This window comes from Glossina fuscipes, unplaced genomic scaffold (assembly GCF_014805625.2).
Source record: "Glossina fuscipes isolate IAEA_lab_2018 unplaced genomic scaffold, Yale_Gfus_2 221, whole genome shotgun sequence".
NCBI lineage: Eukaryota > Metazoa > Arthropoda > Insecta > Diptera > Glossinidae > Glossina > Glossina fuscipes.
The window spans coordinates 946,932-955,649 of record NW_023998564.1 but is presented as its reverse complement, the minus strand read 5'-3'; positions in this window follow the sequence as shown (position 1 = coordinate 955,649).

Genomic DNA, 8,718 nt, shown 5'->3' with positions numbered 1-8,718 from the left:
CTACGCGATGGGAATTTACTGGTCCTCGCTGGGAACCCGCGCGCAACCGAAAAACTAATAAAGGCCAATTCTTTAGCTAATCTATGTGCTATTTCAGCTAAACTACATGAGAAACTTAACTCGGTTCGAGGCGTAATTTATGCCCCTTGCTTAAAGCATGTGCCGGAAAATGAAATTGTTCGCGAAATGGGCATTCAAGGAGTGACTGAAGCATATAAATTAACCAAACTGAATGATGACGGAAAAACACGCTCTCCTACAGGAAGGATTATTTTAACTTTTGATCGCTATCGATTACCGCGAACAGTTGATGTGGCGTGGTATAAATGTAAAGTAGAACTATACATCCCAAATCCTATGAGGTGTAAAAATTGCCAACGCCTGGGTCATACGGCAAAAAGATGCACTAATGCTGCATCTTGTGCTAACTGTGGTCATCCTCCACATACTGAAAGCTGTACCCGTAGTTTCTGCATAAATTGCAATGATCAACACTCAGCGTTAGACAAACAATGCCCACGTTTTATACAGATGCGTGAAATATTAAAAATCAAAACAGAAAATTACTGTAGCATGGGCGAAGCGCGACGCGCATACCGGGAAAGAAATCCATCTGTAGCAAAGTAATACCTATGCTGCTGTCGCCTCGCAAATCGAGCCTAGTAAGACTTTAACTGCAACTGCTTCCAATGAAAAACCTGTTCCACCATTAACCAAAAATTATATTGCGAAACCAGTTACATCACTTGCCAAAGATAATATTGAATAAACCAAAGCAACTGCAAATATTGAAAAAATTAAAACAACAACACATTTGCTAAAATCTAATATACTAAATTCTCCAGAATCTCCAGCTCTCAACTTTACTCAACAAATCACAAGTGTTAATGAATCCATTCTTTCATCCATTAATCAACCTTCAATTTCAAATTATTTACGTGCGCTAACTCGTTCAAATGTACTAAATCCCCTAAGTACAGATTATTCTGCTGGTAAGAATAAATCATTCACGGAAAATTCCTATAGCGACCTTCTCGACGGAGACGCTGACATGTCGACTTAACCCTCCCTCCACTCTGCTTACATGTCATTACAATTAAATAAAGTTTTTAAAATTCTACAATGGAACATTAAGGGACTTATTAATAATTTTGATGAACTCCGTACACTCATAAGTGATTTTAATCCAACCATTTTATCGCTTCAAGAAACCCATTGTAGAAGCTCTTTTAATCCTATTCCACCCAAATCATATACTGGATACTTCACGAATGCTGATCAAAACTCATATTCCAAACAAGGAGTAGGTATTTTTATAAAATCAAGTATACCTCACAAACGCATAAATTTAAGCTCAAATATACAAGCCGTAGCGGTACAAAAAATGTTAAATATAAAATTTACAGTGCTTTCGCTGTATATTCCACCTTCGCAATCGTTTTCTCAGCAAGAACTCTACAGTTTATTCTCCGTACTTTCCCCCCCATAAATTATATGCGGCGATTTCAACAGCTGGAATACCATCTGGGGCTCAACAGTGAACAACACTCGCGGTACTGTTTTAGAAAAGGCCTTTTTTCAAAGTAACCTTTGCGTTTTAAATGATGGAAAACCAACGCACTTCTCAACTCATCATACTTTTTCACATATTGATTTAACATGTTGCTCTCCATCACTTTTTCCTTTGGCGTCCTGGTCTATTTCTGATGATCTACATAATAGTGATCACTTTCCAATCATAATCGAACTTAAACTTTCAACGTCCTCTGCTACTCCAGCAAAACAGGCCAAATTCCTCCTAGATAAAGCGGATTGGATCAATTACTCCAAACAGGTGGAGTCATTTTTGAACTCAAAGCCATTTAACGGAAACTGCAACCATGATGCTGCTATTATGTCTAAAGCGATTCGCACGGCTGCTCATCTTTCTATTCCTCAATCCAACACCTCTTTTAAACGAGCTAAGGTTCCATGGTGGAACAACACGCTTTCGTTTTTGAGGAAAAATAAAATGGATCTATGGCATCGCTTTAAGAGATGTCCTGATCAGAATCACCTGTTATTATTCAAAAAGGCCAATGCTCTATTCAGGAAGGAATTACGAAAAACAAAGGCACTTAGTTTCGAACTTTTCTCGAGACGAATTCACAGAAATACATCAATGAAAGTTGTCTGGAACAAAATCAACAGACTTAATGGGACTTCAAACCTGAACCAAATTTCTGCCATCTGCACTCCCAATGGAACTTTAACTGATGCAGATGAGATTTCTAATTACTTTGGAAAAGTGTGGTGCGAATACTCCTCTGACAGCAACTTCTCCAGTGCTTTCATTGAAAATAAAAGGACTCCAATATCTCCTTCAAATAATATCGATAGATGTGCCATGTTCCTGGAAAATTGCGTATCTACCTCAGAACTTGGAAGTTGTCTCTCCAATTTGAAGGGGAAGATACCTGGTCTAGACCGCATCTCATACCAAATGATCAGTGCTATGTCTAAGTCTAGTAAAAAGAAATTACTGGACCTATATAATACGGTATTTATGACTGGCCATATATCCTACATGTGGAAACTGGCAACAGTTGTTCCAATTCCAAAGTCAAAAAAAGTCTCCATCGCATTTGATTATCGCCCAATTTCTCTTTTATCTTGCCTCTCTAAGGTTTTAGAGAAGATTATGGCATCTAGATTATCTTGGTTTCTTGAAACCAAGAACCTGATAACAAACCAACAAGTTGGTTTCAAGCGGGGTAGAGGATGCATCGACGCTCTGTTACATATTGATTATTTCACATGCAAAGCAATTTCCGAACGAAATCACGTAACAATTCTCTCACATAATTTCGAAAAAGCATTTGACAGAGTTGGTCTTCATGTTATCTTAAGACTCTTAAAATCATGGAATGTTGGACCCAAATTTTTCAACTACATCAAATCATTCATGTCGCATCGGCGGCTCAAAGTTAGAATCAACAATCATCTTTCTGATTCCTTTCCGCTAAAGAATGGCATTCCGCAAGGTTCTCTTCTCTCTGTCACGCTTTTCCAGATCGCGTCTAACGAAATTAGTAAAATTCTTTGCCGTGTACCCAGAGTGGAACTTTGTCTCTACGGGGACGATGTATACATTTTTACAAAACAAAACGGTAGCACGAAGGCAATCAGCGTCCTCGCATCTATTGGACGAGAGATCCCCGCTGGGCAAACTCGTCGGGGGCTAAAATTTCCGTACAAAAATCAAAAAAAATGCACATTTGTCGAAAACAAATGTGCGATGCAGGAAACCTACTGATGCATATTAACGACTTACCAGTACTAAATGTGCAGACGCTCCATGTTCTCGGGCTCACGTTTTCAAACAATTATCGTTGGAAAGCACACTGCCTTCGGTTAAAAAACTCCCTTTTAACAAGGGTAAATTTCATACAGTACGTTGCTTGGAGAAGCCATGCGCATATTAACACTATCGCTTATCTTACCAAAATGCTTGTGTTAAGCAAGATTTGATAGCTGCAAATCTAATATCAACATTCTTAAACCGGTCTATCACCAAGCCGTTAGAGCAAGTTGTTATGCTTTTCGGACGACGCCCATAAATAATATTATAATAGAAACTGGTCTCCCAACTTTAGAAAATAGACTGTATAAGTTAATAGCTAAAATAGTCCCTAAGCTTCTTAATTCAAACAAATCCATTTTCGGTGATGACGTAAGAAAGATTATTATTGCGAAGAAAATTCCAAAGTCACCATCTGCAATTGACCATTGTTTGTGCATCGCAAAGGAATTGAACATTCCCTTAAAAATTTCCCGCTCTTTTGGTGTTAAACCTCCCTGGATTTTGAAACACTGCTCTTTTGACATCTCACTGTCTATGCACAAGAAAGAAAATACTCCAAATTACGTCGTCAGGAATCTAATAGCTGAGAAAACCCAAGTATTGGACAATACTGGTTGGAATCTTTTGTACACAGACGGCTCAAAATCTCCTGGTCTGCCTCCTGCTTGTGCGGTGGTAGATGCTACAGGACGGGTTCTTCTCAACCACATATTTCACGAAAGCACTTCAACTTTCATAACCGAAGCCAGAGCTATCCTTCACGCTGCCAACCTTGCCCATAAAAACAAACTCAAACCGTCATTGTTACTGACAGTTTGTCTGTATTACAAGCTACCCGGAACCCTTCGACTTCGAGATGGAGCACCATCAACAAATTAAGGAATATAATTGCTTCACCCGACGGAAAAATTAAAGTGTTATGGGTACCAAGTCACATCGGTTCACTGGGAAATGAGCAGGCTGATCGAGCGGCAAAGTATGCTGCTTCTGCTCCTCTAATTATGGATGATGTCATGGAAAAGTTGGATCTTCAAAGATACATTGGAAGAAAAGTTAAAGAGAAAATTGCAGAAGGAAATTTACAATACCATCATCAACACTACTCTTGCATTAACCCTCAATTAACTCCACCTCTATATCCAACAAATGTTGAGAAAACCAAGATCCAAACATTTTCGAGAATTCGCCTTGGTCATACAATTGCAACTCACCAATGGATCCTGAAGAAGTCTTCTCCCCCAATCTGCTGTTGTGGACAAACTTTTATTATAAAGCACATTCTCTGCGACTGCCTCAACTTTTCCTTGGCTAGAAGTATTGCATTTGGAACGATTAACCCTTTGAACATTCTACAATCAGCTTCAGAACAGAATATCAATTCAATATTTTACTTTATTAATACTACTAAGCTTATTAACTAATATCCATTTATTTAAATTAGAGCCGATAGCCTGTGTTGCTAGTGCTCAATGTCTTTTTTTTAGTCTAAGAATTCAATTCATTAGTCTAAAATTAAAATAATAATAATAAAATTGACTTTGCTGATTTTTCTGTAGGTCCCTTATGCCAGGGCTAAAATAAATCCTGAGAGAGCTAACAGAATTGCTGTATTTGTTGTTTTTGTTGTACACTTCTTTTTTATTTCATTTTACTATTACTTGTAACGAATCTTCTCGGGCAGGGTAGACTCAGCCAATCCAAGACTCTTTGCAAGAATATTTATAGTATAAAAATTTCTTGGACCTTCGGTTTCGGTCTTACTTTTCTATTTATTTAAATTACGAGAAGATTACAATGTTCAAACGAATTTTAAGAAGGGTAGGAGAAAACCCGACTTTTCTTTAACGTTGCTTTTAGTACTTCGTACTGGCTCCGACCGGCTATTATTATCATCCACGTTTGCGTATCGCGAGTTTTTACAAAAGATAAGAATACGTCGCGGGTGTCGTAACAGCCAACCTCGGCCTATGGGCCCACTCGTCCGTCCCTAATCGTTTCACGCCGCAAGAATGAATGTCCATCAGTCGTTCAGAGATGGTAGTTAAGCCAAACCTTCCATCCCCTGTCCGTGAAAGTCAACAGGTCTATTAATCCTTCAGAGATGGTAGTTAAACTAAACCTTCCATCCCCTATCCGTGAAAGTCAACAGTTCTATTAGTCCTTCAGGCATGGTAGTTAAGCTAAACCTTCGATCCCGTATCCGTGAAAGTTAAAAAAAACTTTTTCAGTAAAAGTCAACTAGTTGTGTCCGTGATCGCTTGCCTCTTGGCTGCTACTGCACAACTGAAAGGCTGAGCGTGGTGTGACACGATCTTTTATAATCGCGATCACTATCGCTATCCCGTTACAAAGTTGCTTTGACTTGCCTATGTGTTACAATGCTATTCTTACATCTCTAACCTTACGTGTGCTAACTTAGGTTTGATCGAACATGTTTGTTCGCAGCTTCCAATGCTTCTCTTATGTATATCTTAACATCTTACGTACCAACTCGTATGATCTTATTGCTATTGCCGACTCAGGTACTAAACCGTATGTTTTGTCACCGGTCAAGCCTGCATGTCGTCATGTGCTATGCATCATAGCTATCTTGTTTTCTTTTCTTATCGTTCTTTTTTTTGAGTACCTATTCTTCTATTCGTTTCACTGACATTACTAATTTCAATCTACTTTTGTGAAATGCTAACCGTTAGGTATTTGCTCACAATATGTTTCCTTGGCCTTGGTTTCATACATTCGTATAGATTTTTTTAGAGAGTTTCTACATTTGATGTTTTATACCATTTACATATTTTACAGAGTTTGTACATCTATTTACATTTTAGAGAATTTATACATTTGATATTTTGTACCATTGGGATATTTTACAGAGTTTGTACATTTGTGTAAATTTTTGAGATTTTATGTTTTGATATTTTTGTACGGGAGAAGGACGATCGTATTCAGTAAAAAAACATGTAAACGGACAAACCAGACTGACTGCTTGGGGTCTACGGGTAGACATTTGTGCGCAAAACGCTGTAAACATTATTGTAAATATTCGCATATTCTTTACGCGGAAGTGAGAGCATGTATCTAAAACGTAATGTGAGTTGCGGTTATTGACTCGCGGACGAAAGTAATAAGACTCGCAAGTACTTTCTGAGTCACAATAGTTACTTCGTCTCATTGATAATTGTCCGCTGGCATATCTCTCGATCTAGCGACGGAAGTTTACAGAAAGCAGAAGATGAGTTTATAAGTATTAGGTAAGGTGTACGCCCAAGGATTCGCCGGTCACTTATGAAGGAATGTTCACAACACTATGCCAAATTGAAGGACGTTTAAATTCACTTCCATTGTGTAGCAAACATCAAGTTGATACAGATCTACTAACTTCATTTTTTGATCATGCGAAACCTAACAGCAAGGGTAAAAGCAGAAAACTCTTTTGAAAATAACGCAGAATCTTCTCAATGGATGGCAATACTTACAACAACTTATTCAACACTTTTGGGAGAAATAATCTTTTGAATAATGCAACAAACGGGGGAGCTGAACAATAATTAAGGACTGCAATATCGCATTATCCATCGAAGACGATAGGAAAGTTTGCGATACTACACACCGCCACAGACAGATTAATGAGAGTGAGATGGCAGTAACAACTCTGAGGTGGGCGGGGATCTTTATTATTAAACCTTTATGTACATTTGCGCTTGTCAACTTGTTATCATATTTTCCTATTTTTCTATCTACTTACAGTCTATTGTTGAAACTATAATCCAAGGCACATACTTATCAGGGCCATCTCAGAACGGAGCGTACAACTGATACCAGAAATCTAACACAAGCTCTTACAACCAAACTAATACCTCTGTTATGTATTGATTTTAACTCAGAAGTATCAAAGGGTTCCTTTTTTTAGTTGTTCTCCCTTCACACACGTCCTTGAAATGCTAGGAGTCTAACATTAAATCCATTGAAAACTATTAAGTCAATCAATACTTTGCATTCCCTCACTTATAAACTTGTATATGTTTTAAGCAAAAGCTGACACTTCTTTTTTTATCTCTTTCTATGTATCAAAAGTTTGATGAAAAACAGTATTTCTTCTATTGCTGATGTTAAACACAAAAGAATGTCGTAGCATTGACAAAAGGGTAAAAATCGCAGACCTCTAAGCAGAAGGATACGAGAAAATGTTTAAGCAAAGTAACTACGTATTGCGTACGTCAAATGCGCCAATAATACTTGCACACCAATAATGCTAACACCCAAGCAAGGCTGCATGTATACGTGTATGAACATTTGTGGCGAACAAATGGACACTATCGTATTGTGAAAAAGGAAGGAATACTCTTGTCTTTGTTTTCAGGTATGCTTCATATTTCATGGAAGAATATTTGGTTATCCTTTAACTTTACTTGCTTTAAAGTAAACAAGGAAATATTAAATTATATTAAATATTATTACAAAATAAAAATCCAGAGAAAGAAAAAGCTTTTAATGCATTTCATTAGCCGATATACGCATTCAATTAATTGTATCGCAATAAAATATGGTGTTCACAGCGTATACATGTAAGTGTTTGTAAGCAGTATAATTCACTCAAAGCTATCGCGTGGTAATAAATTCAATTTTCCGCACAAGTAATTAAATTGTTTAGCGCAATAAAACGTATGTGTATTTTCTACAATTTTCTTTATATTTTGTTGTTATTGTCTTCCCCTTCACTATTTAACAATCGATTTTTTTCCCTACATACACTATTTTTATTGAAAATGCGATTATTTTATAAATACAAATATCATCAAAAAATTATTTATATATTTTATATAGTCTTCGATCATTACCGCTGTAAACTCTTTACACCTGTTTACAACGTTTCAGTTTTTCCGGTTGAGGGATTGTTGATTGCAATCTTTCGCGTAAGAAATGACCGTTTATCCAATGTTGACATTGGAAGAAGAAAGTTTGTGTGCATATATATATAAATATAAAGCTTCGCTGTGAATGATCTTGGATTTCAAAAACAAGGCAAGTGTTCGAATTTTGAACTCATCAGGTTTGGTTAGTAATTTCTCAGACTATTTTCCTCCTCAATTGTCAATGAAATGATTCTTCTAAAAAGAGTCTACTGTCGGTTGGTTAAACTATTTAGCTCCATCTATTACGGATAAAATTTTAGTGGATAGTAAAAGCAAAGACAAAAACCAAACTTATAAAATTATGTGCAATCATTTCTAATCATTCTTCTCCATCAATGCGTTCAAGTTTGCAAAATTTTATATCAAACGAAAAACAACGAAAAAAACTTAACAGATCTGGCGCTATCTTACAATTTATTCTCTGGCTAAATTTATAATAATAATAATAATAATAATTTTACAAGT